The sequence below is a fragment of the Papaver somniferum genome, chromosome 5 (assembly GCF_003573695.1).
Source record: "Papaver somniferum cultivar HN1 chromosome 5, ASM357369v1, whole genome shotgun sequence".
Taxonomy (NCBI): domain Eukaryota; kingdom Viridiplantae; phylum Streptophyta; class Magnoliopsida; order Ranunculales; family Papaveraceae; genus Papaver; species Papaver somniferum.
The window spans coordinates 96,284,505-96,302,799 of NC_039362.1; the positions used below are offsets into that span (position 1 = coordinate 96,284,505).

Here is an 18,295-nt window from a genome sequence, read left to right on the forward strand (position 1 = left end):
TTCAACAGTTGCAGGGCATCAGGTGATTGTCCAAGAAAGTGGAGAATCATGGCTATTAATGTGGAAGTGGTTTCATAGCCTCCAAGAAGAAGATCTAAAGCAACACTGATTTTCTCTTCGTCGCTTGTGCTTGAATTTGACAAAAGTACATCAAAATAGTCTCCTTTTCTAATATTTTCTTGCTTCCGTTCTCTCATTATAGACTTTAATGTGGAGTGAATCCTTAGTCGAGCCTTAACGGCCTTCCCGTAAGAGGTTCCAGGGATGAATAGAGGAAGAGAAATTAACCCTTTCATGAAGGTATGAAAATCTTCTAATATATTTGTTGCTTCTGCTTCTTCTGGTTCCATACTCGGAATTTGTTTAATTATAAGATTGAAAGTGAACTGTACCAGCGGGAGCACTAGTTTTATGTCAGTCAATCAATAGAAAACAACATGATTCGATCCATTAAGATTTACGTGGGGATTGTACGTACCTTTTTCATTTCCTTACAAAAGTGGAGTTCTTTTTTGTTCCTCCAGGACTCCATAACTGATATGGTCAATCTGTCAACGTCGTTAATATACTAAGCTTTCGATTTGCAAGTATTTGTTAAGTTGAGAGCAAAGTTTCTGAGCCTTTTATGATGATCTCCCAACAATACAAAGCAATGACAAATCTCCAAGTACTCCATGGATTGATTTTGGATAACTGCCTTGAAACAGCTTTTCTTCATTTTGAAGAATGAACATGTTAAGCTCGTGATCACAGGAAACAATTGTCGGATGAAGGAATAAGTGCGATTTGAAAATTCTTCCGTACCTAAGTTTTATCATCGTCACAAGGACAAAGTTCATTTGAGAGTTAAAAATCAAATCTAGGAAGTGATGTTAAGCTTAAAATACAAAGGAAGAAGCTCGTGCAAGTAGCGGCCGAGAGTATTTGATTTGTGTGGATTGAGGAAGCTAAGAGTTTCACCTATTATGGGCCATCCCATGCTTCCAGGAGGTACATTTTTGTGTTGTTGTTTTACAGCAAACAACAAAAATGGTTGGACCCACAAAAAGACTTGAACTAGTGCAAACAAGAAAACAAATATTATCGTGAGTTGAAAGACGAATGCAACCTCTCCTACCATATTGTTTTGTTTGCTTCAATTTTCCTAATCTCAAATGGTTTGAATGAATATCTCAACATTAAATTATGGAAATGGATTTCACAGGATATCTAGATGTAATTAAAAGTAAAGACACCACCTCTATATAGTAAATAATTAAGTTAAAAGATTTCATTAAAGCATTAATTGTTTCCTATATAGCTTAATACATGAACCTAAATGCTAGTATCAATTAACAGTTCAAGTTTTTTTGTTGCCCAAAAATGACTTCAACATAGAAAATGATTTGGTCTCAACCAATCTAACATACATCAAAAGTAAGCCAAAGTCCACACCTAACTCGAATGAGTGTGTTTCTACTCTATAACTACTATAAAACCGTTCAGTCCCAAGGAAAGTTTTGAGTGATGCAGAGCTGGAAATCTGAAAAATAATACAATGCTATTTATAATATAAAAATTTATGATTTACTAATTAATTAATATATAACCATCAAAAAATAAATAATAATTAATATATGCGGATACAACACGAAAGATCGCGAATATCACCTCCGGCATCTTGGGAATAATAATGGGCACAACATCCCTTTGGTACCACACTAGTAATAAATAAGATCGACGTATTTTAGTCTTGACGGGTGGTGGTGTTTATTGACCTGTTTGTCCCCCTCTCTTTTTAGTTTGCAGTCGTTTTCAGGTAGTACTACTACTTACTATAACTTTGATACAAAAACTTCGTTTATTTGCTTAAGGAAGTGAAATTATTAAGTTCTGACATTTTTGTTTCCTAGAAAAGAACAAAGCGGAAACACTCCCTAATATCATTTCAAACCCAACTAATATGTTATGGGCGTTCCTTTATATAACCCATAAAGTACTAACGGTACCCCCGTTAGTTAGTTGTGGCAGTTATAATTCTGTTAGCATGGAAAATATCAAGTTGTTCGAAATTTTTGATATTGATACCCCTCTCTATAAAAATTTACGTACTTATATATTCTCCCCAAATTGGTATCTTTGTTCATGATTTTTCGACTGCGTATCAAATTTAAACTCTTATTACAGGTGACGCAACATAACTAATGGCTTAATCTAATCTTTGTTCGTCTTATCAACTTCATAAATTTCTTCCTCTTAATTATTATTATCAACTTTAGCCCCAATCAGGTTCTTAACTTAGCTCTCTCAAAGTTTTGTTTTTGTAATTATTTCTTCTTCTCTTCCAACTCTTGTATTTCTCTTTCTTAGCTTTCTTTCGCACCCCTTATTATGTTCCCCCGCAAAGCTTCTTGATTTCCTACCACATTCCCTTTTCTACATCATGTTCATCAGTCCCCCAAAATTCCATAGCACTACTAAACCCAGATACATAATTATAAATGACAGTAACTGGTGTTTAATCACATCTCAAATTCCCAACTAACGGAGCTTCTCTAGCATCTTACCCTAACCATAATTTCTTAGCAGTAAAAACTTGTTGTTCTTGCCAAATAAATAAATCACCGTAAACCTTGTAAGAACCCTTACCAGCATGACCAAATCAGAACAATAAGCAAATAACCAGGCAGATGTGATTGCATGATTATGAACCTTCAAATCTTAAAATTCCTGATATCCCCTTGTCTACTGACTGTGTTAGGGTTTGAAGTTTGGGGATCTTTTTTTTGAGAGAGAAAGGGGTTCGGAATACTGAAATAGTTAGGGTTTTAATTTAGTTTCTGACCAAAAATCATACGAAACAAATATGATACGGGTTTGTGTTTTTCTTTTTTCTCTTGGGGGTATAGGAATTTATCGAACTTGATGGGGTAGGTAAATAAGTTTTGTGGGTACACAGATAAAGGGGTACCGTTAGTGTTTTTAGGGGTATATACAAAAACACCCTATGTTATTAGCTTAATAAGTCTTCGATAAAAATTTCAAAAATTTTCCTTCTTATCCGAATAGAAATCATAATACTTCTTGTATCTTTAGCTCCGTTTTTTAGCACGGTTGATTAACACCAATTGTTTACAGATAGAATTAATAAAGTTACCGCTTCTATGTTCAGTACCGGGCATCAGTTTTTCTAAGAATACTCCATGAGCTATTTCAGAAAAAAATTATTCAATACCAAACATGCTTCCTCTAAAGGATAAATCACCATTAATCCCCAAGGTGATTCTCGAAGTAGTAGTAACAAGCCATTAGTACTTGCAATTGCCATTTTTGTGAAACAATGTGAGAAAAAATAGAAGGAAGAGTCGGACCGAGACAAGCTCTGCAACACGGAGATTAACTCAGTAAATTTTTCTCGACATTAATGTGATCCAGTCCTCTTGCATGTCTAAAATTCAAAGAATCTAATTACCGTTCGAGTAGTTAATGCTTTCCTGTCAATAATTAAAGGGACTCTCTTACCCAGATTCACTTTAATTCAATTTTAAATCGTAGATTCCCTCTTCTTTTGTTTTCTTCCTCTTAAAAGTACTCACTGTTCTTCTTTAGTTTCTGTTTCCTGCTTTATGGCTTACAGGTTCTGAATCTGCTCGAGTTTTCTTGTCTTGTTTAAGACCTTGGTGTTATTGTTGCAGACGTTTTTCCCAGTCAAAGAGAGTTTTCTCGTTATTATGGAAACATTGAAGTATCCGTCATCTCGATTAAATGTTGCTCTGAAGAAAGTTGCAGGTTCATACTCTTGTTGTATGAAATTTGTCAAAACTGGTATGACAAATCGGACACGTTTCAAACTGATTCAAACACGTAGAAAGATAAGAATCTTAAAACCCCCTATACATACAGTTATTCTATTAGTCAGTTTCATCATCAACTACTTCTACTTTCACAATCTACCACTTTTGAGCTTAATCATGGCTTCTGAAGATGTTAACAACCTTACCAACCAATTTGATTACGCTTCAATCGACTCCTCGGATGACATTAGGCATGTTATCAATGTTGCTAAAATTAACCCAAGCCTTTGTCTTTAGAGGAATGGAAGTAGCATTATCGGAAAAGTCATCACTCATAACTCCATGAGTAGAGGTTTTGTTGAAAAACAAGTTAGGTTGATGTGGGGAAACAAGATTGGTAACTTTGATCTAAGAAAGAAAAGCAAAAACTTGTTCACAATCACCTTTGAGTCCAAAGAAGATAAGAGTTGGATTTTATCTGAAGCGCCATGGTGTCTGGATGGATTCCCGTGGATTTTAAAACCCTGGAATCCAACTCAAAATTATAGAGACATTGCTTTTGATAAACAACAATTTTGGGTCATCTTCAAAGACTTACCACAAGAGTTTCTAAATGTGTACGTGGCTAATGAAATGGGGAAGATTTTAGGTGAAGTCAAAGAACTGGATCCTGAAGATGCAAAACCAGTTGATTCAAATGATGTTGGAGCTTTAATCGAAATTGATATATCCAAGTCACTCATCTGAGGAGTTCTAGCTCAAAATGAAGCTGACTGCACTCAATGGATTCCTTTCTACTATCAGAAACAGCCGCATCAACTGTACCCAACATGCTTCATCATTGATCACAATAATGATGAATGTAGAAACAAAGCTAAGGATGTCAGAAATTTATCTCAGAATCTGTTCCGGTTTCTTGACAAGATTCCTTATGACATGACAAGGAATGAATATTGGAACATTGATGATTCCCCAACCAGAATTTCACCAAAGAAGAGTAACAAAAGCAGAAAGTCCAACATGTGTTATCCTAAGCAGAAGAACAGAGGAGAAGAAGAAGAAAGAAGAAGCAAGTGTTATCCTAACCTCTCCAAACTCATTGGACAAAACGACGCGAGAACAACCCAAATCAATAATAATAACATCATCCACACAGAGTTCCCGTACAAAACATGATTCAGAATATTACCATCGAGATCAAAAAGTTAGACAAACAAGTATAATATGCACACGAGTGATTTCCCCCAAATAAAATAATATATATAATATTAAAACGGAAGGGCAACCACCATATTATGTAATATTCAAACGGAAGAGCATCCGCCCTACTATCTTAAGACAATAAATAAAAGATAATAATATTCAAACGGAAGAGCATCCTCCCTACTAAGTAATACTTAAACGGAATAACATCCGCCTTACTAAATAATATTGTCGACGAAAGAGCATCCGCCTTACTTAACTTAGCAGGGAGCCGTGGGGAAACACAGTCACTCCTCGCATGGAAATCTCACAATACATATCACACAAAAACACATCATAGCAAACATTGTACGTACAGATACAACATAAACATCATACTCAAAGATACAGGAATAGTACATCAAAGTACACGTAATCATGCACAAAGATAGTAAAGTCTCATCATGCCCGCAGATAAAGGAAAGCTTAATGATTACAAAAAGGTTGCAAGGTTCCCACCTCTTTTGATGACAAGCCACGCCTAGATCCACGATCCAATGGTTCGTCTTTTGAATCGATCGTTGTTAATAACAATTAACTGTTAATCACACAAGTACTCTAAGAGATTAGCAGAAAGGCTCATACAAGTCTTTACACCTTTTCATGACTTCACACCTTTTCATTCTCTATCTTTAGTATAGCTAAGGTTTACTAATTGAATTAGGTTGGTTCTATAGTCCATTAGCTAAGTCTTATGAACATCTATAATTTTGTAGAAGGAACCAAAGGCTAAATCATACCATAAGGGTCCAATACATCAAAATAGGAAAACTAAACTTAAGCCCAAGTCCATTAAACCAGGCCATTAATCTAAGGTCTGGTCCATCTAACGTTCACTAACGGTAAAATGGGTCAATTAACAGTCCACATCCGTCCAAGGTCAAGTCCAGGGTCAATGGTCAAGTCCCGGTCAACATGTCAAGGTCCGGTCAACTAGTCAACGAAGTCAAAGGATTCAACTCAGTCAAGATTTACTGAGTCGGGTCTGGTCAAGTCTAGTTAATGAGTTAACTCAGTCATAAACACTAAGTCAGATGAGTCAAGTCAGTCAGACATCTGACTGGTAAAAGGGTTTAGGGCAAATTAATGGAACCAGCCATTGATACTGAAAAACGGGGGTCTAACAACCTCACCCAATATTTCTCTTAGCAATCTGTATGGTCTAACTATAATAACTTTCAAGAGAATCAACTAGACAGTCAAACTCAATCTTAATAAAAAGTACATCAAAGAGTTATATCTCAATCTCTCAATTCAATCCGCAGTCAAACAAATAATAATTTGCGAGCCTGATTGAATATAAGAGATATAACTTGAACGGTACCAAAGACCAATGTTCAAGGATCAATCAATTTCAATCAACAACGAAAGGTTGGATTTACCAATTGATCGATTCAACGCACAACCTGTGATATTTCAATTATATAACAAAATATAATGCGGAAAAGAAATAACACAGGCACAGGCTTTAGGAAAAGTTGTTTTAGGTTTAATCTTTTCTATCTATCAAATAAAAGGAAGGGTTATTTTCAACAATTCTACTCTTTATAGGGTTTAGATTTGAACGTCCACGAACCTGTTTAAAGGTTTCGAACCCTACATTCCTTTTTCCTCTTTGATATTGTTTATATCTCAAGACCGCTTGTTGAGAGTGTGAATTCCAATCACAAAAATCAGTTGGTTATAGCTGTTCTCATAAGCATCATGTCTTTGGATGGAAAGGATGTCAACATGATTGTTAAGCCATCAATCAAGGAAAAAGAAAAATCTCCAGCTATTCCGTCCTTAAAAAGGAAAAGGAGGAATACAAGAAAGCCAAGGGTTGTCCCTTCTAACTCTCAGAAGTTTTCTGATGTTCTTGATGAGTTGAAGGAAGTAAGAAAGGAGATTCGTGATATAAAAGCTTGCGTTTTAAGATCTTTGGAAATTCAGAAAGCCCTGGTTCAACATATTCAGCAAAGACGGTTTGTTGATATCAACTCCTATCTCCACGAACCTTATGTTCCTATGGATGTTGACGACAATGAGTTCGGAAATGATAAAGAGTTTCTCAAAGATATTGTTGCCTAGTATGTCTTCTTTTTGGCTTAGTTGGAAGAATAACTAGTGTTTTGAATATCGATGATTGTGACTACACATAGCTATTATTTTTCATCTTCTTGTTTTTAGGTTTTTGATTCTAAAACTTTTTGGAGGATGATGTTTTGCAGTATTTAATCTTTTATATTACAATTTATTGTGGGATATTGGTGTTTACATCCGTGAACTATGTTGTCCCATATTTTGTCAAAAGTAAAGTCGTTCATGATCGGTATTCGTTTATTGGTTCAAGAATGAATAGACTTTTGACATATACAAAAGTTAAGCCTATATTGTCAATCTTTGACGGAAGATAGGTTAAAATCTTTTGTATCCAAGGATTATTGATATTGTATATGTGTGTGCAAAAGAATGAATCCTTGTGTATTCCACGGTATTGATCTTCATTGATCCATCCTTTTTGTATTACCGTGGGGCTCCACATGTGTCTTATGTTGAGCACGATACGACAAAGTTGATTATTTTTGATTAGCCTTGTTGGTTGTTCCGTAAGATACTTTATGTTGAGCATATTAGAACTAAATTAATCATTTGTTGGTTATTTAGTTATTACTCCACAAGTTTCTCTTGTGTTGAGTATATGAACGATTAAGCCAATCACTCTCTTGTATGGTTAACTTAGTCGTTGCTCCGTAAGTTTACTTATGTTGAGCACAATGAATTAAATTGATCACTTTTATGTTTAATTTGATTATGTATTCCGATTAAATTAATCATAGGTTTACTTATGATTAATTTGATTGCGTTTTGGATGTAAAACTCATTCTCATGGTTTTGGTGTCCAATAAAAATCCTTCTTTTCTCTTGAAATTAAGGTCGCTCGTTGTTGTTCTTTCGGGAATGACATCAAATGGGGGAGAGTTCTTTTGAACTTGTGCTTAATGGTCATATCTTGATGGGTGTGCGGCTGTGGAAATCTATAGGGGTTATCTTGTATCTTTAAACTCCTTGATGAATGTTGTTAGCTTCGGCTATATGATTGCATCTAAATAAGATGATGTGTGTTTCTTTCTCTCAGTCATGAAATGTCTCTTACGGAAATTTCATTATGAACCCGTTCTTGTACCTTTGCCAATTTTATTGACAAAAAGGGGGAGAATTATATGTAGTTCACACTACAAATACATATGGTTTTCGGATCATTGTGTAAGGGGGAGTGGTTTTCATGTGAGATGGAGTATTGACTAAGGGGGAGCGATACATATCACCATAGTATTATTGTTGAAGTTGTGATACAATTGAGCTTTGACACTGTGTAATAATACTATGACATTGTATAACAATGATCGAGACCGATACTTTCTCATTGTTATAGCTACGGATATTCAACAACGATGGTGCTAAACTTACAACCTTTGGGATCATTGGAGTACTTGGAAGTGACGAAGATTTCGAGGAATGTTGAAGATTAGACATGTGGAATTGGAGCTACTAAAATTTCATTATCTTTTTTGTATTCCATATGTATTGATAGTTTTGTCACTAAAATTGACAAAGGGGGAGATTGTTAGAGCACTGCTCGGTCAAACTCGCATGCGTTGCTATCTCAAGCATGATTGTCAATGTTAGTGATCAAAACTATAAGTCTTGATTTCTAGTCTCTTATAGCTAAGTCTCGGACTAGGATAGTAAGTGTAGTTGAGCTCAAGGACTTCATGGCGATTCATCATACAAGTAGAAGGACTACTCAAGGAACCGATGGAAATTCTCGACAAAAATGTATGTGGAGACTTGAACTTATTTGTCACTCAAAAGTCTATCTATTCTATCTCCTACTCTTTGAGACAAAGGCCGTATGCTATATATATAGACTAGATTATACACATTTGGTATTTCGATCCGAGTATACCTCGCCTATCTATATCTCGAAATATGTATTGGAAAGCTTTTCGCTTCGACCAAGTTTATCTTTACCTAGTGACGAAAGTCATGAATGTTTCAATCACTTCGAAAATTGCTTTGACGAGAAATGGTTTAACTTATATAACGTCCTCTAAGAATGTTTCAATGATTGGAATGAGAGTTTAGATTATATAACCAATGTATTCCTTAAACCGAAGTTCTCGAACTTTGTTGATCAAGAGAACCGGAAGTATGACAAGTTCCAAGTCCGCGAACTCAGTCCGCGAACTTCCGAAGTTCTGAAACCCGAGAATTTTTGCTGGAAGTGACAAACTACTTGCGTGAACCAAGTCTGCGAACCCAGTCCCCGAACCGGCGAAGTTCTCAAACTCGAGAATTTCTGCTGGAGTTTGTAAACTCTGTCCGGTGTCTTAAGTCCACGAACCTAGTCTGGGGACTTGAGAAGGTTATATATCTAAAGATGATTTCTGAACTTAATCTTAAAATACTAAGGAATGCTTTTGCAAACCGTGGCTATTAAAGTTCATGTAGATGGTGGATTTTCGACAAAAGGATAAATTCATAAACTCATAATTATACGAAGCTCTGATTCAGCAATCAGATGTGAGTATCGATACACGGGTCTCTCATCGAATTCTCAACGGAGAGTACCTTCTCTCAGAGTACATGTGGATATGTAGTCTCACGACTGGACAACGACATATCTCATGAATACTGAATACTTTTAGTGATTATTTCTATATAGCATCACGTGATGAACGGCTCCTAGACAGCTTTCTCTGCTAGTATAGAGTGATAACGTCTTCAGGAACAAACAACGAGTTTACCCTGACTATATAAAGGATATGACTTACCGACAAGCTCATATCGGGATAATTAATGATCCTAGACAGCTTTCTCTGCTAGTATAGAGCCATAGAGTTAATTATTCCTAATTGCTCCTATTCCATGGTTGAATCCACGACTGGTCCCGTGGAATGACAATAACAATTGTTCTGATTCTATGATCGAATCCACGACTTGATCTCATAGAATAACAATAACTATATTATCCCATTACTCCGATTTCATGATTGAATCCACAACTGGTCTCATAAATGGTAATAGATAAATCTTAATTACTTTGATTCTATGGTCGAATCTACGATCCCATGGAATGGTAATGCTCACTTTATTATTCTGAATTCGTAGTCGAATCCTCAGCTGATCCTATGAATTAATAATAAACATCTTATTACTCAGTTTTGTGAATTATTCTCCACTGTATTTCACGATTAGTAATAAATAATCAACAACCGGGCATCTGAGCTACCTCTAAGTAAGCCCCGATTCAAATGGTGAAGGTGTATTCAACGATGATACACTAACAGTCACCGCACGAACGAGTATTTCAAAAATACAACGAAACGATGAACCTATGCAAAAAAAAGAAGAAAATAATAAATAATTAAAAATATTGACAGGGTGCTGGGAGCACGGACACACGACCGACCGATCGTGTCGTGGTCATTCCCATGCCAGTTTTATATTTTTAATGCATTTTTATTATTTTCCATGATTTAATGAAAATTCTCTCATTTTATCAAATCTCCTTCGTCTCGAGGAAACTCCTCGGTTTCATGGTACTTCCATAAATCCATAAAAACAATATAAAATTAAGGAAAGGAGTGTGGGGAGTGACCATTGGCCAACCGACCATGCCTTGGTCCCAACCGGCCCCACACCCCACGGTTCCTTATTATTATTATTATTTCTCTAATTTCATGAAAAAACTCCTTGATTTCATGGTATTTTGCACAAATCATCAAATAATAATAAAATAAAATAAATTATGAAAACTTGTGGGACCGGGCCTTGGCCAGCCGACCATGCCCTAGCCGGTCCCACATGCCCCTTTGTTTTATTATTTTATTATTAGTTTTCCTTGAATTATCAAATTCCTTGATTTCATGGTATTTCTCTCAAATTAGGAAAAATTCCCTCAAATCATCAAAATACCTAAAAATATTAAAAAAATTAGGGAAACTCGTGGGACCGGGCCCTAGCCGGCCGGCCATGCCTTCCACGGTCCCACACACCCTTGTTTTTATTATTTTAATATTTTTTGCTTCCCTGAACTCATGAAAACTCCTTCAATTCATGGAAACTCCCTAAATTCATCAAATTTCTCAAAATTAATGAACTTTTCATAAAATCATCAAAATATTATAAAATTAAGGAAAATGCACCACGGGACCGTGGTAACGACCGTCCGACCATGCCTTGACCACGGAGGTCCCACGCCTCCTCATTCCTTATTTTATAATTATTTTTCATCATCTCATGGTGTTTTCCTCAGTTTCGTCGAAACCCTAATTTTGGCATATTTTCTCGAATGGATGCTCAATTGCACGTCAGAAAATATCAAATTCTCAGGACTGAGACACGGACGCCTTGGGGACACGAGCACGCTATCTTGACCGATCAAGATTGGCTCTTTGGCTCACGGAAGCCGGTCCCATCAATTTACACAGTTTTGACCTAATTTGCACAATTGCTCGTATTAGGTCCAAAACTCTCCCAAACACTTTGGATTTTCATGAAGTGATCGTCAGGCGGTCACGGGACAACCCCAGGGACGTTTTCATGACTCCATGGTCGGTCCCTCGTCTCGTCATAATTAATTAGGTTTTCTCACCTAAGGCTCAGACGAGCATTTTCGAATAAATGATTAAATCAGCATTTGATCATTCTTCCACCAACAAATCGTCAACTCTTCATGAGTTCTTCGTATTTGCTCACGGGATCATATGGACACTACATGGTTGATCCATGGTAGGCTCGAAAACCTACAATAATAATAGTGCAAGTGCACAGTGTCTAACTAGTAGAACAATAGCAAGTACAGGTCGTTCCCTCGAGGAGTGTGAAATACTCAACCAACTAATATCAAAAGTAACTAATCGACAAGATGATGTTTTAACGATTTTTCAGGAGTTTGGAACAAAATGATATAATATAAAAATGGGTTATTAAGGTTTTCGGTTTCCACCAATTTTTTATGCAAACTCTACTAATCTTTAAAAAATATATTCCATGCATTATCAAATATTGTTTCTCCGCTATAGTTTTCTTCGCTTCATGGGTAGTGATTCTAAAGCATTACCTATCAATCCTAGCATACCACGTCTAGGGATTTAACCGAAGCACGAAATATCAATTCAAAAGCATAAATAATCAAGAAAATCACATAAACGATTAAACACCAAGCTATATAAAGAAAAACTATTAATCAATCAAATCATTATTTAGCATATAAATAAAGAGTTCACACAATTAAATTGGTTTCTACCTAAACCTTAACATGGATCTAGATAGACATGGCTTTCTCAAAAGCCATAAAGATATTCAAATTAAACTAGCTAAGAAAAAATGGACCCGGAGAAGAAGAAACTCCAAACCCTAGTATTCTCTGTTCACGGCCGTAGCCGCACGCCTCTCTCAAAATGAAAAACTCCAGCCGGCCTCTCCTGTTTCTCTTCCAGCTCTGTGGCCGGGAGCCCCCTAGTATATTTTGAAACAACACATAAATATAGCTCACAAATGAATTCACTTTTTTCTTCTTCGTCGCCACATCACCTCCCAATAGAAGTCTGCCACATGTCATGAAAATATAAATTCACTCAATGATGTTGTGCCGCGTGTCATAATATGACGAGACATTGTAAAGTATCACCAAATCTCCAGTTTCCATAGTATATGAATTTCATTTAGAAAGCATGATATTTTATTGCATGTGCTGGGTCCCACCTTAACTGTATTTGCAAAATGACGTCAGTTGGCTTCAAATATTCCTTCAGATTCTTTATATAAATATAGCAAGAGAACTTATGTAAGGACAAGATATATTAATCTTTCCTTTTTCTTCATTTGCACGTGGTCATGGAGGTGATATTCTTCCATTCTTATGCTAACAATAATAAAGTCACTCTTGACCAATCTTAGGTGGCATTAGTGTGCTGACATCGACTCGCTTCACCATTAAGTCTCACATTTTGATGTTTATTCGCTGGATGATCGAATTCACTTGTACTTTCTGCAAAAGCATTAAAATAGTGTCATTAGTCAAAATATTGAGTCCTAGCTAATATAAATATGGGTATAAAATGTAGCATTTTCGTGCTTATCAACACCCCCACACTTATATTTTTCTAGTCCTCGAGCAAAACAAAGAATTGACCCGCTACACAGCTGGTCATATGAATATAGAGACCCGCTACATAGCTGGTCATATCATTTTTTTTCTTGTTTTTTTAGACCCGCTACATATCTGGTCAAATAACAAGATAAAGAGAGAGAGACCCGCTACACAGCTGGTCATAGAAAATACCATACAAAAGACCCGCTACACAGCTGGTCATGACCCTAAAAACCATAACGATAATAATAGTTTTTTTTAAGACCCGCTACACAGCTGATCATTTTTTTTAGACCCGCTACACAGCTGGTCATAATTTGTTTTTTTTTACATCCTAACCAAAGTGCCACTCCCCCACACTTAAATATTACATTGTCCTCAATGTAATCAAGGTGGGAAATTTATAAATTTCAAAAAAAATAAACAAATAAAAATAAAAGATAGAGAAAAAGGAACAAATCTGATGGGTTGACTCCCACGAAGCGAAATGTATTGTTTCCCTGCTTTCAATAGCACATAATTTCAAACAAAATGAGGTTGATACCCCAATGTAAGCTGTCAATCATATATATAGAGTCTGAAAAGTTGGGGATCAACCCAACCAATTCGGTCAGCTGAAAATATGCACCTGCAAAAACTATAATCATCCAAAGATATATGTGAATCCATTCCCCATAAATAACAATCCTTAGTAATCAATCCATTGTCAGGATATGTAAATCATTCACACAAAGAGGTATAAATTTTTCAATACCTTCTAGTTGAGGTGCACGCCCTAAATCAGGTTCTAAATCAGCGGAAATAACTTTTATGGCTGATATTGGTTCCAGTTGAGCAAAATAGGGCACACGAACATATGTTGGCTCAAATGGAGAAATAATATCATGACTCATAGACCCGTTATCATCTAAAATGGTTTCATTATCAATATCATCAAGACAAAAAAATTCTGAACTTAATGGCTTAAAGGTCATGGTCGAAACTTTCTCGACTGATGGAACTAGTCGAGACTCGAACAAAACTAGAGGTTCTAGTTTGGATTTCCATTTATTAGTGTCTAACAGCGGTGTGGAGTCTAACAAGGCATTGACTTCACAAATAACACTATCGTCATCAAAATCATACCCAAAATGAGCTAAGCAAACCTCTAATGGATCTCCGAAGTGGCTCTTGCAAATATCTTGCGAGTGCATACTTTCTTTTCGCCCGCACTTCAGACTAAAGTACCTAAAAAAAATCAAACAAACTGCGTAAAAAGAACGAAAAGAACAATAAAAATAAATTATTTACAGAAATTAAAAATAAGCTATATACAATGATATCAACTAGCGAGTATTTTGCTACCACTCCCCGGCAGCGGCGCCAAAAACTTGGTAGGCTCGAAAACCTACAATAATAATACTGCAAGTGCACAGTGTCTAACTAGTAGAACAATAGCAAGTACAGGTCGTTCCCTCGAGGAGTGTGAAATACTCAACCAACTAATATCAAAAGTAACTAATCGACAAGATGATGTTTTAACGATTTTTCAGGAGTTTGGAACAAAATGATATAATATAAAAATGGGTTATTAAAGTTTTCGGTTTCCACCAATTTTTTATGCAAACTCTACTAATCTTTAAAAATATATTCCATGCATTATCAAATATTGTTTCTCCGCTATAGTTTTCTTCGCTTCATGGGTAGTGATTCTAAAGCATTACCTATCAATCCTTGCATACCACGTCTAGGGATTTAACCGAAGCACGAAATATCAATTCAAAAGAATAAATAATCAATAAAATCACATAAACGATTAAACACCAAGCTATATGAAGAAAAACTATTAATCAATCAAATCATTATTTAGCATATAAATAAAAAGTTCACACAATTAAATTGGTTTCTACCTAAACCTTAACATGGCTCTAGATAGACATGGCTTTCTCAAAAGCCATAAAGATATTCAAATCAAACTAGCTAAGCAAAAATGGATCCGGATAAGAAGAAACTCCAAACCCTAGTATTCTCTGTTCACGGCCGTAGCCGCACGCTTCCCTCAAAATGAAAAACTCCAGCCGGCCTCTCCTGTTTCTCTTCCAGCTCTGTGGCCGGGCGCCCCCTAGTATATTTTGAAACAACACATAAATATAGCTCACAAATGAATTCACGTTTTTCTTCTTCGTCGCCACATCACCTCCCAATAGAAGTCTGCCACATGTCATGAAAATATAAATTCACTCAATGATGTTGTGCCGCGTGTCATAATATGACTAGACATTGTAAAGTATCACCGAATCTCCACTTTCCATAGTATATGAATTTCATTTAGAAAGCATGATATTTTTTTGCATGTGCTGGGTCCCACCTTAACTGTATTTGCAAAATGACGTCAGTTGGCTTCAAATATTCCTTCAGATTCTTTATATAAATATAGCAAGAGAACTTATGTAAGGACAAGATATATTAATCTTTCCTTTTTCTTCATTTGCACGTGGTCATGGAGGTGATATTCTTCCATTCTTATGCTAACAATAATAAAGTCACTCTTGACCAATCTTAGGTGGCATTAGTGTGCTGACATCGACTCGCTTCACCATTAGGTCTCACATTTTGATGTTTATTCGCTGGATGATCGAATTCACTTGTACTTTCTGCAAAAGCACTAAAATAGTGTCATTAGTCAAAATATTGAGTCCTAGCTAATATAAATATGGGTATAAAATGTAGCACTTTCGTGCTTATCAACACCCCCACACTTATATTTTGCTAGTCCTCGAGCAAAACAAAGAATTGAGCCGCTACACAGCTGGTCATATGAATATAGAGACCCGCTACACAACTGGTCATATGAATATAGAGACCCGCTACACAGCTGGTCATATCATTTTTTTCTTGTTTTTTTTAGACCCGCTACATAGCTGGTCAAATAACAAGATAAAGAGAGAGAGGCCCGCTACACAGTTGGTCATAGAAAATACCATACAAAAGACCCGCTACACAGCTGGTCATGACCCTAAAAACCATAACGATAATAATAGTTTTTTAAGACCCCCTACACAGCTGATCATTTTTGTTTTAGACCCGCTACACAGCTGGTCATAATTTGTTTTTTTTTTTTTTAAATCCTAACCAAAGTGCCACTCCCCCACACTTAAATATTACATTGTCCTCAATGTAATTGAGTCATCCAACGTAGAAATCAAGGTGGGAAATTTATAAATTGCAAAAAAAATAAACAAATAAAAATAAAAGATAGAGAAAAAGGAACAAATCTGATAGGTTGACTCCCACGAAGCGAAATGTATTGTTTCCCTGCTTTCAATAGCACATAATTTCAAACAAAATGAGGTTGATACCCCAAAGTAAGCTGCCAATCATATATATAGAGTCTGAAAAGTTGGGGATCAACCCAACCAATCCGGTCAGCTGAAAATATGCACCTGCAAAAACTATAATCATCCAAAGATATATGTGAATCCATTCCCCATAAATAACAATCCTTAGTAATCAATCCATTGTCAGGATATGTAAATCATTCACACAAAGAGGTATAAATTTTTCAATACCTTCTAGTTGAGGTGCACGCCCTAAATCAGGTTCTAAATCAACGGAAATAACTTTTATGGCTGATATTGGTTCCAGTTGAGCAAAATAGGGCACACGAACATATGTTGGCTCAAATGGAGAAATAATATCATGACTCATAGACCCGTTATCATCTAAAACGGTTTCATTATCAATATCATCAAGACAAAAAAATTCTGAACTTAATGGCTTAAAGGTCATGGTCGAAACTTTCTCGACTGATGGAACTAGTCGAGACTCGAACAAAACTAGAGGTTCTAGTTTGGATTTCCATTTATTAGTGTCTAACAGCGGTGTGGAGTCTAACAAGGCATTGACTTCACAAATAACACTATCGTCATCAAAATCATACCCAAAATGAGCTAAGCAAACCTCTAATGGATCTCCGAAGTGGCTCTTGCAAATATCTTGCGAGTGCATACTTTCTTTTCTCCCGCACTTCAGACTAAAGTACCTAAAAAAAAATCAAACAAACTGCGTAAAAAGAACGAAAAGAACAATAAAAATAAATTATTTACAAAAATTAAAAATAAGCTATATACAATGATATCAACTAGCGAGTATTTTTCTACCACTCCCCGGCAGCGGCGCCAAAAACTTGGTAGGCTCGAAAACCTACAATAATAATATTGCAAGTGCACAGTGTCTAACTAGTAGAACAATAGCAAGTACAGGTCGTTCCCTCGAGGAGTGTGAAATACTCAACCAACTAATATCAAAAGTAACTAATCGACAAGATGATGCTTTAACGATTTTTCAGGAGTTTGGAACAAAATGATACAATATAAAAATGGGTTATTAAAGTTTTCGGTTTCCACCAATTTTTTATGCAAACTCTACTAATCTTTAAAAATATATTCCATGCATTATCAAATATTGTTTCTCCGCTATAGTTTTCTTCGCTTCATGGGTAGTGATTCTAAAGCATTACCTATCAATCCTTGCATACCACGTCTAGGGATTTAACCAAAGCACGAAATATCAATTCAAAAGCATAAATAATCAAGAAAATCACATAAACGATTAAACACCAATCTATATGAAGAAAAACAACTAATCAATCAAATCATTATTTAGCATATAAATAAAGAGTTCACACAATTAAATTGGTTTTTACCTAAACCTTAACATGGCTCTAGATAGACATGGCTTTCTCAAAAGCCATAAAGATATTCAAATCAAACTAGCTAAGCAAAAATGGACCCGGATAAGAAGAAACTCCAAACCCTAGTATTCTCTGTTCACGGCCGTAGCCGCACGCCTCCCTCAAAATGAAAAACTCCAGCCGACCTCTCTTGTTTCTCTTCCAGCTCTGTGGCCGGGCGCCCCCTAGTATATTTTGAAACAACACATAAATATATCTCATAAATGAATTCACGTTTTTCTTCTTCGTCGCCACATCACCTCCCAATAGAAGTCTGCCACATGTCATGAAAATATAAATTCACTCAATGATGTTGTGCCGCGTGTCATAATATGACAAGACATTGTAAAGTATCACCGAATCTCCACTTTCCATAGTATATGAATTTCATTTAGAAAGCATGATATTTTTTTGTATGTGCTGGGTCCC

The 18,295-nt window shown here is 36.0% G+C and overlaps 1 pseudogene; it reads right to left on the reverse strand.

The window, feature by feature from the left end:
* Nucleotides 1–1,120, reverse strand: part of LOC113279360 — a 1,903-nt pseudogene extending 783 nt beyond the window's left edge.
* Nucleotides 1,121–18,295: the final 17,175 nt, after the last annotated feature.